The sequence below is a fragment of the Emys orbicularis genome, chromosome 10, assembly GCF_028017835.1.
Source record: "Emys orbicularis isolate rEmyOrb1 chromosome 10, rEmyOrb1.hap1, whole genome shotgun sequence".
Taxonomy (NCBI): domain Eukaryota; kingdom Metazoa; phylum Chordata; order Testudines; family Emydidae; genus Emys; species Emys orbicularis.
Genome location: NC_088692.1, coordinates 72110621 through 72136061, shown reverse-complemented (window position 1 = coordinate 72136061; position 25441 = coordinate 72110621). Strand labels below are relative to the sequence as shown.

The following is a 25441-nucleotide window of genomic DNA, read 5'->3' as shown; positions in this document are numbered from 1 at the left end:
GCAATTGTCAAGACCCTTCAGGGTAGAGTAGAAAAAGATTAAGTTAATGAGGTGAAGCCATAGCCCTGGCTAATGTTCTAAAAGCATAATTCTTAGACCTGAGTTCTAGGGTAGAAAACTGGAGGCAATGAGTAAAGATAGACTTTTTTTTGAATTCTCAGACAGCAGCCATTTGGGCTCTTTGGGTTACGACCTCCTCATTCCAACAGATGGCATCACATCTCAGGCTCAAAATCTGTGAGTTGAGAGAGTTCCCCACTTTATTAAATGGAGTCCAAAAAACACACGCATTCTCAAGCAACTTGCTAGCAGAGAGGAGTATCATAAGAAAGGCAATTAGTTCAAAGTACATGAGTAGTTCTAGAATGGAAATTTACAGATAAATTAAAGATATATAATTCTGCCCTCATGTACATTAGAATATTTCTAAACTAATAAACAGTCTTGGGTGAGAAGCAATGGGCTAAGCAATCTGTCTGCTTAACTTGTATCCAATTAATTTTAGTTTTACGTGTATCAATGGCCTGATGGCTGATACAGGAAAAATCATGGATACCAATTTTCAAAGGGATCCACTGTTTGGGGTGCCTTTATTTTTGGAAGGTCTAGGGCCTGACTTTCAGAAGTGCTGAGCGCCCCCGCTTCCAAAAGAAGTCAAAGTGGGTGCTCAGCACCTCTGAAAAACATGTCCTAGGTGACTCAAGTTGGACTTCCAAAATTGGCAGACACTTTTGAAAATTTGAGCCTCCCTAGTTCGGCAAATAATGGCAATTTTTTGTCTGCTCTGCTTACTTTGGTTTTCTAGTGAGCTCTAAAGGAGAAGGCGCATCTCTCAGAAGTGCAGAGCTCAGAAGACAAGGTCTGGTTGGATCGAGTAAATTATTGAACATAATGTATATTTTGAAATATCTGATTTTGACACGGTTAATTTTTAAAAAATTGTATTTATTTATTAAGAGGTGGTGAGGTGTGTGCACAATCACTGGCATTTGGAGCGGCTTGTGTCCCCCATCCATGTCCATTCCAGGAAAGGCTAACCTAGATGTGTTCTGACTAGGGCCTCCATTCCAGCAAGCTGCCATTTTTTTACCCTCTTTATACTCCCATCTCATAATGTCCTCTCTCTAGCAGGTGGCACCCTTTCCTCCCTTTGAACACAAGTATTTCTACAGGATGAGAAACTTGAGTTGGTTCCTGTACTCAGCTTTACTGAGTCAACAAACATTACATTGTTGCCTAGTTGCTGGGCTGGCCATTTGAATCTCTGAATCTAGTACTATCGTGTTGCTTCTCTTCAGTCACTTGCATACAATTACATAACTGGAGGGAAATCTATAGAAACCATATGTGACTTTAGCTTACAATGTGAGAAGTGGTTTCTTATCATTCTGAATATTTGCACAAATTTCCTGAAGACTTGTGTGCAGGACTGAAGTCTTTTGCATGATCGAGCTGGATTTCATTCAGCAATGTCCTAGACCATGATAGAAAAAGAGCAAAGTTTCTTTTTAAAAATATTGATTTTAACTCTTAAATCAGGCTTAACTTGGTCAGGCTGGGAATTTAGGGCTTCTTCAGAAGAAGTGAGATTTTACAATTTTGACACTAAAACCAAACAAGCTTTTTATTATGATTAGAAGATGAAAGTACAACCTTTGTGGTGTTTACCATCTCTGTATTACAAAGAATAATAGCGAAATTTACAGCTTACTGTTAATGACCTACTGTTGCTACCCTCACCTAGCACATGAATCAATCTTCTGCTGGTGGCATTTGACTCAGATGATGAAAATGAACATGCGTCGGTCCGCTCTGCTTTGGATCGTTATCAAGCAGAATCCATCATCAGCATGGACACATGTCCCCTGGAATGGTGGTTGAAGCATGATAGGGACATATGAATCTTTAACACATCTGGCATGTAAATATCTTGCAACACCAGCTACAACCGTGTCATGAGAACGCCTGTTCTCACTTTCAGGTGACATTGTAAACAAGAAGCTGCAGCATTATCTCCTGCAAATATAAACAAACTTGTTTGTCTGAGCAATTGGCTGAACAAGAAGTAGGACTGAGTGGACATGCAGGCTCTAAAATTTTACATTGTTTTATTTTTGAATGCAGGTTTTTTTTTTTTTTTTACATAATTCTATATTTGTAGAGATTGCACTACAGTATTTGTATTAGGTGAATTGAAAAATACTCTTTCTTTTGTTTTTTTACAGTGCAAATACTTGTAATCAAAAATAAATATAAAGTGAGCACTGTAGACTTTGTATTCTATGTTGTAACTGAAATCAATATATTCGAAAATGTAGAAAACATCCAAAAATATTTAAATAAATAGTATTCTATTATTAATTGCGTGATTAATCACGCTTAATATTTTTAATCGCTTGACAGCCCTAATTTTTATCAGTGAAGGCCAGACCAGAGAAGAGCACCCTGCTCTTACACTGGAAAGTGATGAGTGGTGTGTGGTTCTTTTGGACTGGCCCCTGAGAAAGTTCCACCTCCTGCACAAAGAAGCTGTACCCTTCATGAAGTCATAGAGTTTAAGGCCAGAAGTAACCATTTGATCACCTAGTCTAACTCCTGTGTAACACAGGCCATTAAATTTCACCCAGTTAGCCTGTATTGAGCCCAATAACTTGTGTTTGACTAAAGCAGGGGTCGGCAACCTTTCGGAAGTGGTGTGCCGAGTCTTCATTTATTCACTCTAATTTAAGGTTTCGCGTGCCAGTAATACATTTTAACGTTTTTAGAAGGTCTCTTTCTATCTCTAAGTCTATAATATATAATTAAACTATTGTTGTATGTAAAGTAAATAAGGATTTTAAAATGTTTAAGAAGCTTCATTTAAAATTACATTAAAATGCAGAGCCCCCCAGACCGGTGGCCAGGACCCGGGCAGTGTGAGTGCCACTGAAAATCAGCTTGTGTGCCGCCTTCGGCACGCGTGCCATAGGTTGCCTACCCCTGGACTAAAGCATAACTTGGGTTTGGTAAAGCATATCTTCCAGAAAAATATCATGATCTGAAGACATCAATAGCTAGAGAATCCACCACTTCCCTTGGTAGTTGTTCCCATGGTTAATCACCTTCACAGTTAAAAACATGTGCTTAATTTCTAATTTGAATTTGGCTGGCTTCTGCTTCCAACTATTGGTCCTTTTATGCCTTTCTCCAATAAATTAAAGAGCCCTTTAATACTCGGCATTTTCTCCCTGTGAAGGTATTTGTTGCAGTATACAATCTCACTGTGAACGAGACACAATACATGCTCTGATATTCCTAGTTTCAAATTAGCTCTTCAGTGTCAATCTGCAATACTCAAGGGTCTTTCACTGGATAAATTATACCAAATGTGATGCTTCATTGTTTGAAGTGATCACAATTACCATACGGGCCCAAAGCAAAGCAGAAGATTCCAAAAATGCTTCGTCAGTCATATGAAGAAATCAGAATAGTCTGGTAACACAACAGACTACGTTACATCCCTTATTTGGTCCCAAGAAAGTGGGGGAGGTAGTTATTTTTTAAGTACAGGAACAGCCCAGGACTTTAGGCCTTAGAATTTATTATAGCACTATATCCCAATTGTAGAACAGCAGGGAAGAACAGTTTATCTGTAGGTGGGTTTTGCCACATTGTGACTACCTCATAAAATGTCTTGTTCTCATCACTTGCTTTTCTGCTGTTAACAAGACTATTATTTCATTAGAAAATCTTATCTCCTTCTAAAGAGCTAGACAAAAATTCAAGCTGCAAAGGTTAGTAGAAGAGGAGCATTCTGCTCTGTCTTCCACAAGGAGCAGATCTGCAGCTGCTGTAAATTGTTACAGTCCTATTAAAGTCAATGGAGCTGTGACAATTTACCACAGCTGAGAATTTCTAAGAATTTCTAGGGTTTTCTGCAGCCTCCTCTGACATCAAAAACACACTGTAAATAAAGTAGAGTTGCTTGATACTAAGTTGCCCTCTTTTAAACCTATAGTAAATCACTGAAGGGAAAAAGCAACCAGAAAAAACAATATAAAACAAACAGTAAAACCATACAATCAATCCACTGGCAAAGAGAGCCAATAAAGATTATCCACAACAAGGTTGTAAAATGACTGTAAGATAAAAAGAATGATGCAGCATTTTGAACAACTGGCAGCTCATAAGTAGGGAGGTTGTAATAAGCTAACATTAATTCTTCTAGGGTTTTTTAATCATAATAGGCTTCAGTTAATCATCCATGTATATACAGAGACAAGAGGAATATTTTAAGATTTTTAAAAACCTTTAAAATATTTGAAAAATAACTTGGACAACAACAAGGTTGTAACGAAACTATTGAATCACTAAGATTACCATGCTGTCAGCTGCAAATATATATTAAATCCACTGAAAACATGCTCAGACAGCATTCTAAAAAGGGATCCAGCAGATCAGAAACAGTACTTTGATTTTTACTCAATCTAAGAATAAACAGCCATCAATTTTTACATGTTAGAAACACACATTTCCAAAACTACCTTTGTTTTCCACATTTGTGAAATATCACATTGTTTTTTCAAAGGAAAGAATTCAAACCCAGAGAGAAACAACGTTACAAGTGTTGAGAGGGCAACTGAAATATTTTCGTGTCAAAAAGAATGAAAGAGAGACCTCCATCTCTGTATCAGACACTCAGCGTATCAGAAGTCCTTGGTTTCATGACATGGTGCAGAGTGGTAGCAAATGCATTTTATATATAAACCTGATATTATTGTATTAAAACATTTCCTGTCAACAACACAGTATATTATACAAATTTCTTCACATCATCCATTATAAAATTCAAGATCAAATTAGAGTGAGGATCAATTACTGGATGCCTTTCCAGAAGAGATTAGCAGTGGTTCAAACAAGATCTTTTCTAACTGAAACAATTTAAGTAAAGAAAGAGTGTATATAAAATTATGCCATATAACTGCAGTAAAACCGGAGCAATAATCTTTGACTGAAGTCAAAGGAACTATGACAATCTACACCAGCTGAGGAACTGCCCTTCAGAGTATTGCTAAATTCTCTCTGCAGCCTAGTGTACTGAATCTTACATCTCAGAAATCATTTACTCCAAATTGCACCTCACCCAGCCTCTTGAAACGGAAGGGGTAGAAAAGGTGACTGATAATGGCAACGGATATGAAGCCAATCACCGGCTCATATTGAGCCCAACTGGTAGTGACTGAAGCTGGCTGTTCACAGTAACTTTTCTAATTAAGTTAATGGTCATAGTTGAGTTCTTAGTAGATGCATGCTCCCATTATGAAATCTCCCAACATCACTGGAACCTTGTTGGCAATCTCAGCTGAGAGGCCAAGGACTGAACAGTCTCTGAGGCCAAAGGACCCTCTCACACCTGGGTGTGGTCCCTTCTGGCCAGAGTTGAGGCACATTGTCCTGACAATGAGAGGAAGTTTGCGATGCTGCCATCCATGTTGTGCCTGTTACAGGGATAAAGGATTTCAGTTTCCAGTGCTCCGTAAGCCAGTACAACTCTCCAGCACTCAAAAAGTGTCCTGCGACAGTCTTTGAATGGGTAAGAAGGGATGCCAATGAGAACAGCAACTTTATTATGAGTGTATTTTTAACAGAGAAAATTAACAGAACAAAAAGGAAGTCAGGAAGGAATATTAAAATGCTCCAAAATTAAATTTCCTTATTGTGTGACGGAGAAGGCTGGGTTTGCCAGTTAGCTCTTCATCAATTAATCAAAGTGATATGGGAATGATGAGGATTATGGGGTCTGCCTGAGGTACCCACACCACCTAGTGAAGAGGTAAATACAAGATATGTAGACTCCAGTGCTATGGAAATCCAGCCAGATTCTAAATATTCATTTTTATAAAGCAAATTTCTTCCCAATAACACAACATGCATTTAGTGACACGCGTGTGATCTAATACGTAGCAGTAATTAGAGGACTGTTGGCCCACCCAGTGATTAGGTTACTAGCCTAGGAGTTGGAAAACCAGGCATCAAGTCCTGCTCTACTCCAGACTTCCAGTGTAACTCTTGGCCAGTCACTTACTCTCTCAATTCCCCATCTGAAGAATGGGGATAATAGCACTTCCCTACGTCACAAGGGTGTTGAGAGGATAAGTACCTTTACGATTATGAGGTGCTCAGGTTCTATGGTAATGGAAGATGTAGAAGTATCTAAAATATCTAGAACTAGCAAATTTATCAGATGCAGAAATAATAAAGAGGCAGCAAATAAAACTGAAATAATGGCAAAATAAATGTATTAATCTTAAGAGCAAAGGACAATGAACATTTAAGCAATGATAAAAATTAAGAAACATAAGGAGCTGTGGTGGAGCCAAATCTAGCCCTAGAACTTAAAATGGAATGTTCTTACAAATGTAAATCCCACTGCTTTATGGGAAATGTGGCTGTTTATAACCCCAATGGCACAAATGTGCTTAAGTGTATAAGGCATTGTATACAAGACCTGTAACAACTGGATGCTGCTGCAGAATAATCTAGTGGTCTTGTGTGAATACTGGTCACATTAACAGATATAAATTTGGATGTAAGAGAGATATAGTTTTGTTTTTATTAAATTCTTATACCTTACCAGTACAACTCTCTTTCCTTAAATACTCCACATCAGTCACATCTGATACATAAGATCACATTCACATTGGAATACTGTGAAAATTACCATTATGCTAAACACAGTTGAAATGAATAGGCGACAAATGTAGATGTCAAATAATGCTGTGAAACTAAATAGTACAAATCTAACTTGCTTGCTAATGGAAGTATGAAGAGACTTGTATGACCTTATACCTAGCAATTAAACAAGAAATAGTAATTAGCTTGGGGACAAGCTTAATTCTCATTGCAGAACTTCACCTTAATAGCTCATCATGGGTCATTTGAACTAAAAAAACAAGCAGCTTATATTTTATCAATACATATTAATGACTGTAAGCATCTACAGCTTTCATTAAAAGCATAGAAATAATTATTTCTGTTTAAATAGCCAATTATTTTAAATGTGAAAAATATTTTCCAGTTTAAATACTATAACTTTCCACAGTATAAGTCACTTGCATTTTTTTTTTTTTTTGCTTAAAGAATTAATTTTAGCTGAAGAATAGAAAGTTTTTAACTTGAAGTGCATTTCCCTCAATTCCTTTCATCTGTGTGATATGCATGTGTAAGGGAAAGTCAGTACAGAGAAAAATGGTGTGAAAGTAGCTAGCATCTTATAAAAATAGCTCTTTTTGGGGAATATAATTTATGCTACAGTTCTAAAACACAGGGAAGTTTAAGTTTCCTTGATATCTTCAGCTTTGCTCGTAAGCCAAAAGAACACAGTGTTAAATTCCACGTAAATATCGCACAAATCACAGTCTTTCGTGATATTCTTGAACTGTTTCAATAAGCCTTAGAGCTATCACACATTATCCCATGATTCAAAGCTTTAACCTTGAGGCAAAAATACACAAAACAGCTTCTGCTTTTATTCTACTGAATACAGCATTGTAAATACTAGAACACTTATTTGATAAACATGATAGAATAGCCCTTTAAAGTGAGTACGCCTCATTTGCCATATTTATAGTATAGTAAATGGCCTCAGTGCAAACTATTTTAAAATGCAAAACACCACTAACTACGCTAATATTTTTACTGAATCTACTCGTAAGGGGTTTTTTGTTTGTTTGTTGCTTTGTTTTTGTTTTACGACACTACAGGGATGTTAGTAGTTTTATGGAAAGGAATAATTTGTTTCCTATGCAGGAGGTACAGGGTCTTTACAACTAAAATATTTGTTTTGGGTCATCTACTGATATTAAGATTTTTTTTTTTTAACATCAAAGAAACTTGCTATGACTTAAAAATAACTCTAGCAATTTATAAAGTTCAGAAGGTGTGAAGTCTCCTCCTATTTCACAAAGAAAACTTAGGTGTGTGTACAAAAGCCCTCCCATCCACCCTAAATGTATCCAGTACCGGATGGCATAGATTTACAGTATATAGCAAACATTCCATAGGACACAACCTCTTTTCACAGCATTGAGCAAAAGATCTGGTTCATTGACAAAGATTCCAGTGTGTGAATATGCTGAGATACCTGCACACTTCAGAATATTTTTAGCCAGCGTCCTCTGCCTCCCTTTTATAGGGAAAAGTCTAGGGCAGTGGGAGGGGGGAAAAAAATCCCACGATTTTTCTCCTCCTATTATTTTGCTCCTCAATAAATTTCATTTTAGGACAAAATATACCATAAGCTACAGGAATCAAAACCTCAGCTTTCACCCATGCCAGAAAGTACAAAATAGCAAATATCCCTAAAGACGACCTACAATAGTTATGATCAAGAAACGTACATATTTAAAACATACAGGGATGAACATATTGCTAATCTGATAGCATCGCTGTCAGGACACTTCTATGGTACACAGAACTACTGACAAAGAAGAGAATCGCACACTCAAATATTCTGTAGATCTCTGTTCTTCCTGAAAATCTTTAACTGTTAGCCAAATCTTGAAGTCCTGACTCAGTCTATTGGGAAACTGTGGAGTCAAAACAGGCAGATGAGCCAACAGGACATAAGTGACACCCAACTCTACATTTCCTTGACATCAAATGTAATCAGCACCATCTCCCAGCTAAAGCTGAACGCAGGTAAGGCGGTGGCAATTCTGGCTGAAAATTGTAAACATTTCAGAGAACTTGCCTCTTCTATAACACCCCTCACTACCATGGGCTTCTGTCTTCTGATTAAGTCAGCCTGCAGCCTTGGATTCCTCAATGCTACTAGACTGCCAGATACTCACAGGCAGCAGAACACACCCACTTCATCGCAGCTAGCCAGAGGACTGAGCCCCCAACCTATCAGAACCAAAACTAGCCCTGCTGATTCACACATTCATGACTGCCAGAGTTGGTTATTGCAATGCATAGACAGAGCTAGGAATGAATCTACATACCCCAAATGGCTCCAGCCACCACAAAAGGCAACAGCCAGCCTGCCTAGCAACACAGTCTCCATGAACACATCACCTCAGTGCTCTACTGCCACGCAACCTGTCTATTAAATAGAGTCCAGTACATGATATCTGTCCTGATACCCAATGCCTTCCATGAGATTTGCCCTAACTACCTGAAAAATCAACTCTGCATCCACGACCTACCAGGTCAGCTACATTCTATTAGAATCTTGAATGTGAGAACCCATATATGAGGTGGCTTGGGAGTGCAGGAGAAGGAACTGTCACAGGAGGAGAGAGACCTAGAACCAGGGGTTCTCACAACAAATTTTTTGGTGGCCTCAGAATGCGGCCACCAACTCTTGCTGGTGACCGCTCTGACCATTTTCCTAAAATATTTAATTAAATTTAGGAAAAACAAATAAATATGCACAGATACATGTCCAAATCATTATAATCTATCTATGTAGGGATTTTTTTGCAGACTCAATAAATAAAAATGTTGTACAGTTGTCTCTATTCTTTATTGGACCTAAACAGAACAGAAACACAAATAGGGTGCTTTGAATGTTCTTGTCATTTTTCTTATTGTTTCTTTTGCTTTTTTTGGTTGCTTTTTTTAAAGACTTGCTAGCTAGTAAGTGTGCCGCTAAAAGTGATATTAACAAACATACAAATATCACTTTTCACAACAGACTTACTCAGCCCCGGCAAGCCCGGGGACAAATTAAGCCCTGGATGGGGAGGTAGATACAAAGACTGCAGGGGCCGGGGTGATGGGGCACAGGGGGAGGCAGCAGGGGCGTGGCTGAGGGGGAATAGCGGGGGAGGGGCCGGGGTCAGGATCTTAAGGGCCGGGCAGGACTGTCCCGCGTGCCAGAGTCTGCCCACCTCTGCTCTATTAGCATTCCACTGATGTCCGTGGAATGTCCACACAAAACTATACCTCCACTTGCAGAGAAGGTGTGTCCTCCCTGGGATACATGTGAAATGGTTGGCAGCAGATTTCAAAAAGGCCAGTTCTAAATACAAATTCTCCCAGAAAATGGGAGCACAGGATTGAGAACACAGGTAATCGTTGTACCTCATCAGCAGACAGGTGTGTGCCACCTAGTCTTGAGACTATTTAATTAGTTTTTAATGCTGCGTGCAGGAGCTTCAAGCCAATAACACGGCCCTGCCCAAGCATTTATCTTAAGAAACTGTGAGAAATTTGTAAGTTAGCAAAAATACTGAAAAATTATATGTATATCATTACATAGCAACAGTCTTTTTGTAATGTGTTTGTACAGCTTCTGTCACATTGGGGTTCTGGTTTATGACTACGACTCCTAGGCATTACTGCAGTACAAATAATTTATGATATAGACGACTGCCACACCTGGAAAATCAGCTACAGCTTTTTTAGGTTCACTTTCATTAAAAGAGAGATCCATTTAGATTGAGACACAGCATTAGAATGAGAGTGCAGGAGCAGTTTATATAGGTAAGGAGATCTTATCTTAGTGACATTACAATTCACGGAAAATATGTAAATATATCAATTTACCATGTGCATACAAAACCATTTCATGATTACATTAGATAATTATACACCTGATATCTCGTACAACAAATACAAGTGATATAAGCTCTGAAAATTGCATGAAACAAGGCACTGCTTTTTTGCCAAATCAGTTGGTAAACTGACTCAACAAGCCTTATCTCACTCTTATCAGACCACCTGTCTTTGCCCCTTTAATGTTAGGCTTAAAAGAGGAAATGAGCACTTAACTGATAGTGCTTCTTCAAAGAAAAGATTTGCTTCAGTTACCTTTGCGTTTTTTTAATAAGATTGTTTAGTCAAAGCTTGGCATCAATTCACGGTGTGCACCGTGTCAGAGCTTTCAGGTTTTCAAAACACAAAGGCCAAGCCATCAGTAGTTTGAGCCAGAACCAGTGAGAGTGTTCCTGGTTGGCATATAATTTTGGGGAAGACATTTACCTTCATTAGTTTGTCTGGGAAGAGAGGGAGTTAATGGAATGAGTTAAGTAACTGCTTTTATAATGTAGGAAAGAACTCACAGTGGTAGTGGCCATTTAAAATGTACAGCAACCAAGAGTGCTCTGTAATCAGATATATCTTCCCACATTTATGTTCCATCCAAAATACTCTCTTTTCTTACTGTTTTCCCTCTACATTCTGATTGCTGTGACATCTTGTGAGGGCTGTCTGCAGGCAATTCTTTGCAATTCCGCCAAAACTAAAGTGATGAGGATCAGAGTAGACTGCAAATACACTAGCATTTTAAACATGAATAGGGTGTCTTTGAAGTGGCCCTTGGGCGCAGACGCTCCATAATTTATCATTATATCGTTGGATTGAAGAGATCAGCAAGACACTGTACTATGTGGCAATGCAGCTCGTTTGGCTTTTGTTTGTTTAAAGAGCATTTCAAATATTTTTATTGGTATTTTCTATTCGTCTCCAGCTCTTAGATTTTTTTTTATTACCTTGTCTGTGTGTTCAGCATACTCATTTTTGACAATCAGAACATCTAGAAGCGTAAATAAAATTCCAACAGAACTGGCAACATTTTCTAACTTAAAACGATTTTCTGACTTAAAGCTGCTTCCACCACCACATGCTAATCTCCAGCTACAACTTAAAAAAAAAAAAAAAGTTATGAGCCTATACTCTATTATTTTTGAGTCCATATTTATGATCTTCTGATTGATTGCCTAAAAATACACTACTCAAGTGTTTTAGACTGTTAATCAAAATATGGTTCTTCCAAGTTCTCCCTTAAGGGCCAGCTTGTTCCCATTGAAATCAATGGCAAAACTCCCAGTCACTTATAGGGCCAGGATTATAACATGAAATAAGCAGTACTGACATTACCTTGTTGCAGGACGTAGAAGATATGCCAATGCTGGTGTTTGGGTGGGAAAAATGACAATAAACCCTACCGCCCTCCCCCAATGGGACCATATTGTATGCTTGAACAGTAATGTTTTCTTCCTCTTTGCCCTTACCCATCCTATCCCCACTCCCTTCTTTCCCCAGAATTAGTGAGAACTTGGTGTCTGGAACAGCACCTATAGTCTCCCTTTTGTAATCTGGTGCATCATCCTGTCTTCCAAAGCTATGGCACAAAATGAACAAAAAGACATTTTCTCACTTATAAATTAACTACTCCAGGCAGGCAGTCCTAGCATCGTTGCGGATTTAATCCCTCTGAAGGAGATCTCAAAAGCAGAAAAGATTCAAACACTGAATGGCACCCTCCACATGTTTTCTTCTCATTCAAGAAAGGAAAAAGTGTGAAGTGGAGCTCAGAGAAAATCAGTTTGTAGGAAGCAACACGTTCCTTTTGCTCCTATCAATACATCAATCAGGGTGTTATGGTCCTACAAGTACAGCAGGCAGGAGAAAACAAAACAAGAATCACAGACCACTATGGAATGAAAGACGAAACAAAGTTCCTGCAACAGACACAGGAGCGACCCATCAGGATGCTGAGTGCCTCCCTAAGAGGTGCTAGAGATGAGGTTACTTGACACGCCGAAGGAGGCATTCAGCACCCGGCAGGATCCGGCACTTAAAGAGAAGAGATTTCTCAGACTCAAAATAGATTTGACTCTTCCGAAAGTCCAGAACAAATGAAGTCATCATATATAAATTCTTCTGCCTCATGAATGTGTCTCTTGAACTCTGCACTGGTGCTAGGCGGCCTAACTATCCAGAGCAAACACTTATCCTCCCTTAACCTAAAATGTTGATTACAGATCAGACAAAGACTCCTGGAGCATTTCAGGCACTGATATTTTACAACTCCTCATCGAGTGAGAAGTGCTGTACTTGTGACAGTCTCTAATTTTCTTGGGATAGAACACAAATGGCCATTTTGATTAGGCACAATACACTCTCTAATTATCTGGTTTAATTCTCAGCGAGGGACTATGATGTCCAGATTATAATGGAATTTAGAGTTCCCATTCAGCATGAATTTAGTGCCTATTTCTGTCAAAATGCATTCCACATTTAGAAGTGCATAGCATAACATACCAACTTGGAAATTAATTATTTCAATGATCACAGGCTGCACTGGAAGGGCGAAAAGGTTGCAACAGCATTCAGACACTGCCAATAGCTTGTATTAATGAAGTTAGAAGGAGCCCTAAGAAACATAACAATGTATACGAAGCTCAGAACACCACAGCAGCATTCCTTCCAAAGCGTCACAGGTTGTTGGCCCCACCATGCTTTCAGTCTCTACTCCCTGGCATTCCACAGTACGTCTGTTAGTCTACAAGGTGCACAGGACTCTTTGTCGCTTTTTACATTCTGGCAGTGCTTTCCCCACATTTACCTAATCCTGCAATAATTCCAAAACAAACAACTTGGAGGCCTTTTGTCTTTTAAAATGTCCAAACGTCTCTTAATTTTTAGACAGGCACCTTAGACTTGCCCTTTTTCCTTTCCCAAAGCTTGAGGCAAACTCTGCAACTAGTGTAAAAGCCTATCCTTAAGAAATACAGTTAAGTTTTCCCACACACAACCTGGGCATTAGTCTCATTATGTTTTTACACCAGTATCCTAGTTTGGAAAGGGAGGGAGAAGATTTTCTTCGTAAAAAAGAAAAATAAATCCATCTAGCAGTAGAACTTATTCTGAAATATTCTCAGATACGTGGGCCAAAGAATGCCTCCCTGGTTTAACTCCACTGGAGCAATATCCAGTAACCTAAGGGCATGTCTTCACTACCCACCGGATCGGTGGGTAGCGATCGATCTATCGGGGATCGATTTATCGCGTCTAGTGTAGACGCGATAAATCGATCCCCGATGGCTCTGCCGTCGACTCCGCAGCGAGAGGCAGAAGCGGAGTCGACGGGGGAGCAGCAGCGGCCGACTCGCCACCATCCTCACAGCCAGGTAAGTCAACCTAAAATACGCAACTTCAGCTACGCTATTCACGTAGCTGAAGTTGCGTATCTTAGGTCGACCCCCCCCCCCCCCCCGTAGTGTAGACCTAGCCTAAGAAGCAGTATCAATTAACCTAGGGATATAGGGCCTGATCCATAAACCACCGAAGTGAATAGAAATACTCCCATTTACTTCAGCGGGTTATAGATCAGGAAGAACTTCAAAAAGATCTCACAAAACTAAGTGATTGGGCAGCAAAATGGCAAATGAAGTTTAATGTGGATAAATGTAAAGTAATGCACATTGGAAAAAATAACCCCAACTATACATATAACATGATGGGGGCTAATTTAGCTACAACGAGTCAGGAAAAAGATCTTGGCGTCATCGTGGATAGTTCTCTAAAGATGTCCACGCAGTGTGCAGAGGCGGTCAAAAAAGCAAACAGGATGTTAGGAATCATTAAAAAGGGGATAGAGAATAAGACTGAGAATATATTATTGCCCTTATATAAATCCATGGTACGCCCACATCTCGAATACTGTGTACAGATGTGGTCTCCTCACCTCAAAAAAGATATTCTAGCACTAGAAAAGGTTCAGAAAAGAGCAACTAAAATGATTAAGGGTTTAGAGAGGGTCCCATATGAGGAAAGATTAAAGAGGCTAGGACTCTTCAGTTTGGAAAAGAGAAGACTAAGGGGGGACATGATAGAGGTATATAAAATCATGAGTGATGTTGAGAAAGTGGATAAGGAAAAGTTATTTACTTATTCCCATAATACAAGAACTAGGGGTCACCAAATGAAATTAATAGGCAGCAGGTTTAAAACAAATAAAAGGAAGTTCTTCTTCACGCAGCGCACAGTCAACTTGTGGAACTCCTTACCTGAGGAGGTTGTGAAGGCTAGGACTATAACAATGTTTAAAAGGGGACTGGATAAATTCATGGTGGCTAAGTCCATAAATGGCTATTAGCCAGGATGGGTAAGAATGGTGTCCCTAGCCTCTGTTCGTTAGAGGATGGAGATGGATGGCAGGAGAGAGATCACTTGATCATTGCCTGTTAGGTTCACTCCCTCTGGGGCACCTGGCATTGGCCACTGTCAGTAGACAGATACTGGGCTAGATGGACCTTTGGTCTGACCCAGTACGGCCTTTCTTATGTTCTTATGTTCTTATGAAATAAATAAAAGGGAAATTAGATGGGCTAAAATGGATCTCAAATAGCTAAAAGTGTAAAAACAAACAAGAGATTCCCCAAATCATCACAAAAGCACATTGGGGAGAAAAAAATAAATTATTCATATGCCTTACAAGGGTCTAAAATAACTGTATTGATTCAAAAAAGGGATCCCTGCAGACAGCTCAGTGAAGACCTCTGCTCGATGTGCAGCTGCCTCCAAAAAAAGTTTTAAAAAAGTGTTACATTGCATAAAAATGGAATGACAAGTAATATGCACACTATTGTGCATTTATTTAAGTCAATGGTTTGGCCATCACCTAGAATAGCGAATGCAATACTTGTCACCTCATCTCAAAAAAAAAAAAAACTCATATGAAGAGAGATTGAAAAGTTTGGCATTGTTCACCTTAGAAAGGTGATTAATATGAGGGAACATGATAAAAGCATATAAAATCATGTGTGGTCTAGAGAAAGACGACTGAGAATTTCTGTTCTCCGCCTCATAACAAAAGAGCAAGGGCAATGAAATTAAAAACTAATCAAAGGAAATACTTGTACAGACACTGTGTGATTAGACTGTAGAACTCATTGTCACATGAAGCTGCTGAAGCCAAAAACAACCTGCTCCAAGAAGGGATTCAAATGACAATCAAGAATATCCAGGGGTATAATTAATGATGGATTTTATGGAAGGCATATTAAACCTCATGCTTCAGGGCATAATGCAATCTCTAACTATTAAATATCAGAATAAAACCTAATGTGGGAGGCAGATTATTCCATGTCTTCCTATTGCATGGTTCTTACAACCTCCCTCTGCAGCTTCTGGTGTTGGCCACTGTCAGGGTACTGGACTAGATGGACCTTGGGTCTGACCCAGTATGGCAACTCCTATATTCCCGCATAGAATATGGGTTTGTGTCAAGATACTTTCACCTGACCATCAATGCTGCATTACCACAGAACTCCTAAGTCTCTTTCATTTTGTATAACATGTAATGAGAGATTTAGTAAAGTGCAGGGAATATAAAATCAGAGAACTTTGCAGTTAAATAAGTTAGCACCGACCATGCAAACACTTAGTAGATGCTTAACTTTAAGCACACGATTAACTACAAAGGACTACACATGTGCTACACAAATTAAGCACCTGTTTGCAAGCTCAGAGCATTAATCTGTAATAACAGGACTGCAAAATTGTTCTCCCTTGTACAAGTCTGGTTTGGGGGGGTATTTTGCACAGCTGAGCAAAGTATGTCTTTATTTTTCATTTTTACCAACCAACATGCGCTTGGGTTAACATATTTTAATGATAGTTGTTCAAAAATACTGTAATAAAAGGTAGGTATAACCTTACAGGTGCCAGAAAAAGAAATAGTCAAATATATATACAGATATACAGTATAGAAAACGTTTTAAACCTGATGTCAGTCAGCCATGGATTTTTATTTAGGTTAGTGACAACCATGTCAATATTAACTTACAGGCACAGAGCCTGTAAACACCCACTCTCGTGCTTAGCTTTTGTAGGATCAAGGCCTTAGATACTGTAAGCAGCTGAAGTGGAATCCCTCAAGGAAAACAAAAGGTATTTCATTTAGAAGCTTATGTCAAGGAAATTCCAACACCGAGGTCCACAAAAGAGGAGTTGAGATCTCACAGGGCAACCAATCCACTCCATCACCACTTTATTAACTAGTCATTTGTACTGTAGCAATGCCTACGGACTCCAACCATAGCCCAGACACTATTGTGCTAAGCACTACACAAACAGGGAACAGTCAGTCTTTCCCCTGAGAAACTTACAATCTAATCTTTATTTAGTCAAAATATTCAGCCCAAGACACTTGCTTTAACATTCCTGGCAACACATTACTTATTTGTATCTCCTCCTAGGATAGTGCTACCATGGAAATCATGAGCTCCTGGATTCTGATTTAGAAAAACAAAAACAATAGAAATTAAATGCTGCCTCTGCCACCTGTAACTACAATAAAAACCTCCCTAAAAAACCTCACCCAAAATGGTGCACATACTGCAGCCTTGCAAAATCCTACTTTTCCACTTGCCTTGGGCTAGTTACTTTTTTGACATGAAAGTAAATCATCATTAGTTTTTTTTCGCCATTATCAATCACCACGGTAAAGGGCAGGAGTGTAGAATTTTTGCTCAGACCATACATTTTTATGAGACGTTTGAAGGCCGATATATCACTTGGTTGTAATTCTTCTCAAGACTATTCACATTAATCACTGATGCTTCATTTGGACAGTTTATGATGTGATTAGAACCTTGCAATGCAATTGCACTTTTATTCTGTACTTGATTTGACATTACTGAATCTGTTTCATTCCATCCACCTCTTAAACAGATTCCTTATTCCTACATAGGAATATTTCTTGAACTTTTTTCCAACTGCTCTCATTAGATAACTCGGTTCTTCAACTTAGAATAACTTTCAGCCTTGGTGAAAGAGAACAATTTATCTCTGAATCAAGTCTATTTTACTATTATTCCACTCAAGCAGATTTAGAAGAATTAAAATAAATATCACCCATGTTTATAGGCATGTTTCCTAAGGTCTCAATCCATCTTAAAATGAGTCTCCATAGCTGCCAACATGGAGGAAAGGGGCTGACCATGGCAAATGTCCAAAGAGAACGAGTGTGATCTGTAGCATTCAAAGGAAACAGGTTCTGAGGTCTCCTCCCTAACCAAAAGCCAGGCACATTCAGATTTATTTCTAGAAACAGACAAATCCCCATCTAGTTATGTATGTTTTAGAAGTCACAGACTATAAAATATTAGTGTGTATAGAATATTTACTCTCTCTCTCTCTCTCACACACATACACTTTCCCCATCTTCCTTTTTCTCTTACCAGTTCTCACTTTTCCTGAAGTATCCTGATTTTTAAAAAAAATCATTCTTGCCCAGTGCCCTGATTTACCCACTTTGACACTAATGTTTTCACTTTTCTTCTCTTTAGAACACTTTTTGTCTTTCCTTCATGGCATTTTGCCTTTTTTGATTTTTTGCCCTGTTTATATCCACATTTCCCCCCTCTCTCCTCCTTTCCTGTGTCTGACCCAGGCTTTTTTCCCTCCATTTCTACCCACCCACTTTATCTGGTAAACCCAAGTAACTTTCCAAATGCAAGCGATAAGGGAATTTTGGAGCGCATATTGTTGACCGAATGAATTTGAGGGGGTCACTATCCGAATGTGAGCGAGTTGACAGTCTGACAGATTAGGGCTTCTGGGCTTCTACAACTGGACAGTTTTCCCTACATAAATTAGCCTCCTATGGCACTAAGATCTGCAACCTTCTAGGGCTTCAACAGACTAAAAGACCTCAAATATTTTCTGGTGGATAGAGCCCTCAGCAAGGGCTCTATTCACCTGAAATCTGATGCTGTGGGCTTCCACCACCCACCGTCTGAGCAGACTACTCTTGATAAATGCCTGTTTATCATAGCTGCAAAAGTCAGCTCTGCTTTTCCAACCTCCCTCTCCCTAGAGATTAAGGTGGTAAAGGTCAACAGTAAAAAAAGACTGGCCTTTGAAGCTATTTTTTTTTTTTAAGTGTTTGGGACTAATCTGTGTGAAAATATCCCATCCCCAGCTACACTAAATCAAAATAATTTAGTCTGAAACACTGACACAATCCTGTCAATTACTTAATAACTATACAAGTATGGCAACTATCAGAAAAAAGCAACCCATTTTTAAATAGAAAGACTGAAAAATACAGATGTGATAATTCCACCCCTGGATCCAGCTCAGATAAACACTCTCACAATAATGTGAGTGATTTTTATAAAGTTTAAAATATAATTAATGAAAGATTTTAATTTTCAGAATTTTTATGGCAGTCAGAATAAAGTGATTTTTAAGTCTTCAGATAATGTGTTTGTCTTTTCGACTGAGTACTCAAACATCATTCCCATTATACTGAAGCAACCATTGTCAACTTCCCTCTCCCCCCCCCCCCAGCCTGCCAGAAGTTTTTGCATTCACCTTTAAAGAGATACAACAGTCCTATCCTGTGCCATCACAACTGGCACCCTTGCTCTCCATCTCCTCAGAGAGGTCAATTCTGTGTATAAGAGGAGGACTTCAGTCTCCTTTACCATCTAACTTGCATCTTTCATTAACACCACTTTTTTTTTTTTTTAATTAAAAGTTCTTGCAGAGTTTCTTCGCTCTCAATTATTTCCCAAAACTCTGATAATAAAAGTATTGTATCCATAGGTAAGAGGCAAATTATTAGTTTGTTAAGAAGTAAGAGTCAAGTTAAGAACTGTTATAATGCCATATTATGATGCTCTCGCTCTCTTCCCCCCAACCCCCAATTAAGTTGCATCACTTCAGATTTTCTAGATGAAAATGTATTATCTGAAACTATCACTCTCCTCCCCATGCCTTGGGCTCTGGCAGGGAGTAATTGATAGGAGGTGAAATTCCACATATTTATGCTGAAAAGACAACCATGCAGAATGACATCAGCTCCTATTGCTGACCAATCCACAGATCAACTATTACTACATTTTTCAATGAAGTTGCTGTCCCGCCCGTTCGGCAGACTGTAAGATCTTCACTAAAATGTTCAAGTGATCTGAAGAGAGGTATTAACAAGGAGGGGGAAATGTGACAGAACCATCCTTCCCCACCCCACCACTCAGTCTGTTCTTTGAGTTCACTATGGCCCCAATCCTACATGCGATCCACTAGCATGAACTCCTGTGCTCATTCAGAGCCCCGTTGATTTGACTACCACGAATGGACTACCTTACAGGGTTGGGGCCTATGAGCTGAATCCTGGAGCATGGCCTGCTACATATGGCATGAAGTTATAAGGGCCAAATGCTGTTCCTATTTAAATATATGGCAAAACTGCAATGAGAGCAGGAATGCACTCTAATTCTTTTCAGCCTAACAAGTCTTGAAAGTGTAACAGCTCTTTTCTCTCGGAGCATGAGCCCGGAAAACTTCTGAATTTGACTTTTTAAAAAGAAAGACACTGTAGTTAGTTCACAAGTTCACGGCAAACAGTGGATCCAGCCAAAAACAAGATACTACTCATCGTGGCATGCTAGTCAGTTTATCCCCTCTAAATAAACTATGATGTAAGGCATTTCATTTATCCTGTGCTGCAATGCTCTCTGTTACTGTTCCATAGTTCAATGCTTCACATATTGTAGCTTTCAGCAGAGGGGGTGGGAGAGACACATTCCTGAAAATACTGTATATATGAAGAATAACTGATTATCTGGCTGAGTCATGGCTCAGTTTTCCATAATATAGTTAGCCAATTTAAGTTGGATGATATCTGGAACAGAGTCATAATATTTTTAATAAATCCAGTTGGTATTTTCTTAACCAGATGGGCATACTTTTGATAAAAGCAGATCCATGATGGTATCATGTATTATAATTATCAGCCTACATTAAAATTACTGTCAGCCCTTCTATTACAAACTCAGGATTTAGAAATTTATAACTCGTGAAAATTTTTTTTACCTTGAGTAAGGACTGAAGGGTCAGATCCTACACCAGCATTTTTAATTCTTCCAATTAAAAAAAAAACTCCACATTAGACAGCAAAATGTATAGGCCATTAGCGTGGAGTACAAAGCCAACTTCTTTTGGTAATTTTAAGCAATGAAAACACGGAACTTAGTAATGTTTAAAGATCACTTTCTGTTTAAAGGCAATTTTTAATGTACTTTGAAAATACAGTAGCACTAAATATCTCTAAATGCACATTTATATAATGCAACATGTAGTAGTACAGATTGCTTTATCAACTGCAATGCAAAGATGAGCAAAATCATGGAAATTAGGTTAGACACTTATTATTTAAAATATTACCTTTTTGTAATTATATGGTGCATACCGGCTGCAGAGCCTAGTGAAAACTGACATGAACTTGGTTTCTTTAAATTACTTTTTCCTTTTCTTTTCTCTACCCATGTACCATTTTGGATTTCCTGAAATGTATAGTATGTAGCAACTTCCTCTTTAACAAATAATCTAATTTAGCATTTCTCCTCCTACTACAGTACTTAACATTGCTTCCCCACCTCCCCTGCCCCCCATTTTCCCAGACACTTGTTAACATGAAGAGATGTGGAAAGATTTACAGGACGGTCATTTTTTAAAACACTAATGAAGAGAACTACTCATCAAGATAAAAGTATTCCTTAATATAACATGGAATTGGACACTTACCATGGTCTTACATTAATATGGGTTTTTAAAGGACACAATCAATCAGAGGCAACACAGCAAAGTAAAAAATGTATATGCATTTTGCAGGCTAGTCAAATCCTTCTTGACTTGTACCCAACTCTTTTGTTCCATTCCCATAAAAATATCTATGATAGTAAATAGATGTCCTATAGAAGCAGATACTGTTACACATATACAATAAGTTATGTTAAAAGAACATTAAGTTCGAAAAGTAAAGTGCCTTTTAAAAGTTAGGAAATGCCAGAATTTAAGTTGCCTGTGTAGCCTTAATTTGACCCCCTTGTGCCTATGCATTTTGATACAGTCTTTAATTACATGATCACATTTTTTTCCCCACAGACCCCCAGCCTCATTCAACACATAGAACAGACAGTGTTCTGGGGATGAATCAGGGTTGTATAGTGAAGGAGACTGTTGTTTAGATCCCCTGCTTCATTTGTGCAGAACTTAGAAGGTGTCTAGTGAATGAGGCAGGGGACTGCAGGAAAAGAACACATGGTCTCATATCAAGGCTGTGGAATGCTGCCCTGGAGAACTAGATTTTATCTCTGTCTCTGCAACAAGAGTTCTTACGTGATGGTGGGCAAGTCACTTAAACCAAAATTTCACAAGAGTCACTAGCTATGTGTTCCTAATTTTTTGGGTGCCTGACTTGATACCAGGCGTTCTGATTTGCAGACGTGCTGGGCATTCACAGCTGAAGTCAATGGGAGCTCTGCTTTGAGCATATAAGGTGTGATACATTGCTAGGTACTCTGAAAAATCGGGTCCTAAACTGCTTAAGTGGGAAACCCAAAATTAGTGGATACTTTTTACTTAAGTCACTCTGTGCTTCAGTTTCCCATAATAATACCATTTCACCTCACAGGGGTGTTGCGAAAATAAATTAATTAATGCTCGTGAAGTACTCAGATACTACAGTGATGAACACCACAGAAAAGCCTATGAGGAAATTAATAATTCTATATTCAGAGCAGGGTTTCACTAAAGTGCAGAAAATAAGGTGTGGGGGGCACACATTGAACAACAAGAAAAAAGCAAAATACTGAAGAGCTGCTAATTAAGTGAGCACTGTGCATCCTATGGACTGTATGAGACAGTGGTCCTATGGGAAAAAGTAATGTAACAAAAAACTATGATAATGCACATGCACAAGGGGGCCAAATTAAGGTTGCACAGGCAATCTTAATTCTGGCACTTCCTAACTTTTGAGTGCTTGAATTTGCAACCTTTAATGTTCTCTTAATGTAATTTTTGTGTGAGATTTCATAGGTTTTTAAAAAGCAAACTGAAGAAAAACAGAAATTCCATCTTGTGGTATTATCTTGTCACCTATATGGTTCATCAGCAAGGGTTGGAACTTTTAGATCCACTGCACAGACTTCCGCCACTTGAGCTAACGGAGTAATTGATAGCACTAGTAGGTTGTCATCCTCTAAGTTGAATAGAATTAGAGAGGGGATGGGACACTTCGCCAATGGCTTTCACAGATATCTGCTGACAGCAAAGCAATGGTGAGACTCAGGAGTGTTGCATTCCGTTCCAGACTCTGGAAAGGAGCGTGCATTATTGGACTCTTCTGCCCATCTCCTCCAACCTTTCCTCTCCCAGTCCTGCCTCGTCCCCACCCCTGGGCTGCTCACTCCCAGCTGCAGTCTTCTCACCTCGACAGTCCTATGCTCCACTTCTCAGGCTTCTCATCCCAGTTCCAATCTCCTTACCCAACTAATTGCCCCTACCCTGGCCTCCTGGCACCCCCTCTCCCCTTCCCAAGTTCCCCATCCCCACTGGCTCCCAGCTCCAATCTTCCTCCCCAAGCTCCTCATCCAATTTCTGTGTTGTGCATCAGGCTCCTTGTGAGTATCTTTGCCCAGCCAGTCCCAGTTCTCCTCCCACACCCCAACCCCTGTCAGCTCTATCTCCCTCCCCCCTCATCTCCTTCCCTTCACCCTACTGGCTCTCAGTACCAGTCCTTTTGTCCTCCTAGCTCCAGTCTCCACCATAGGCGCCGACTCCGAGGGTGCTCCGGGCTAGAGCACCCACGGGCAACTCCCCACTCTGCCACCCCGCCCCAGCTCACCTCCGCCTCCACTCCACCTCCTCCCCTGAGCGGCCGTGTCCCTGCTTCGCCCCCTCCCTCCCAGCGCTTCCCTCCTGGCAAGCACTGGGAGGGAGGGAGGAGGGGGAACGCGGCGCGGTCGGGGAAGAGGCGAGGCCGGGGCGGGGATTTGGGGAAGGAGTCCAATGGGGCGGGGTGGAGCCGAGGCGGGGGGTTGCGAGCACCCACTGGCGCCGGGAAAAGTTGGCGCCTATGGTCTCCACCCTCATATCTTTATCCTATCTCAGTTCATTCCCCCTTTCCCTCCCCGTGCCCCAGCTCCCAGGCCCCTTGCCCAGCCAGTCCAGTCTCTCCCTCAGCTCCCACTCTCAGTGTCCTTCTCCGGCTTCCAGTCCCCGCGCTCAGCCAGTCCTAGTCTCCCTCCCTCTCCTCTGGCATCCTATAATCCCAGACTCTCTTCCTCTCCCCCATTCATCACGGAGACTGGTTCAAAATATTGGGAGGGGAAAAAAAGAGGATTCTTCATATTAGTGATATTGTAAACTGGATATTTTTAAGAATATAGTTATATTTTTAGTTCACATGTAACAACTATAGTTCTGCTGCCTCCGTGAGATTCTTAGGTCAGAGTTAGAATATCACCCAGTGTCTACAAGTCAAACAGCACACTATGTTGACTAAACTTTGATATTTGCTATTTCAAAAATGTTTTTTTATTATTAAAAGGAAAGAGGGAGTTTGTGGGTTTGCTATGAAGCACCAAAAAGCCCTATATTACAGAATCAACTGGCTAAAAAAAAAAGAGAGAACAAGACAGAGAGTTAAATCCAGCCACTTAAACCCTCATTGAAAGCCCTTAAATCTTTTTTGGTGACAGTTCAGAAGATGAGTAAGAATCTATTTGTGCCACATTCCAGTGCCTTAAGAAAGCAAAGCGTTCAACCTATCTGATCTTTTTGTTTAAAAAGCTTGTATAGGAATATTTAAGGGTATAAAATAGAAAAAAAAATATGGAACAAGAGGAAAAAACAAATCTTTGATAGAAACAACATGAAAATGAACTACAATTTAAAAATGTAATTTGCATCCAAATAGCATTAGCTTCTGTTTCTGGTTTAATCTTTAAACTAACATTGCTATTTCACAATAAGAAGGGGGAAAAAATCAATTTTAAAAGGTCTGGTTTATGGATATACTTGCAAGATAACTAAATGAAAGATCCTAAGGGTAAAATTGTCACAACTCCTCAGTAACCTGTATAAAAATAAATTATTTGTGCTCTCTCTAATTATTTAATCTTCATAAGCTTTAAAGGTAATTGGTGCTGGGCACACTTGGAATGATCTCCAAGACTATACTACTTCACTCTGTAGATAGATATTGATTCCCATGACTTGGTTATTAGTTATAAAATTAAGGGACCATATTTGATAAATGACAGCCTGATCCTGATAGGTGCTGATCACCTCATAAGAATGGTCATACTGGGTCAGACCAGTGGTCCATCTAGCTCAGTATCCTGTCTTCCAACAGTGGACAATGCCAGGTGCTTCAGAGGGAATGAACAGAACAGGCATTGAGGCCTTTGAGGCATTGAGCACTTTCAGCTCCCACTGATTTCAAATTAGTTAAGACAATAAGCACCTCACAAGCACCTCTTGCTGTACTGAGCTCCTACTCTGCAGAGTAAAAGCTCTATTCCAGGGGTCGGCAACATTGGCACGCGGCTCGCCAGGGTAAGCACCCTGGCGGGCCGGGCCAGTTTTATTTACCTGCTGATGCGGCAGGTTCGGCCGATCGCGGCCCCCGCTGGCCGCGGTTCGCCGTCCCGGGCCAATGGGGGCGGCGAGAAGCCGTGGCCGGCACATCGCTCGCCCGCGCCGCTTCTCGCCGCCCCCATTGGCCCGGGACGGCGAACCGCGGCCAGTGGGAGCCGCGATCGAGCGAACCTGCAGACGCTGCAGGTAAACAAACCGTCCCGGCCCGCCAGCGAATTTCCCTGACAGGCCACATGCCAAAGGTTGCCGATCCCTGAGCAAGACTATATTTAAG

General features: G+C 39.9%; 1 protein-coding gene across 1 annotated transcript in view; it reads right to left on the bottom strand.

The window, feature by feature from the left end:
• The window catches only part of PDE8A (phosphodiesterase 8A), a 189160-nt gene that overhangs the window by 129240 nt on the left and 34479 nt on the right, over positions 1-25441 (bottom strand). The window lies entirely within an intron of this gene.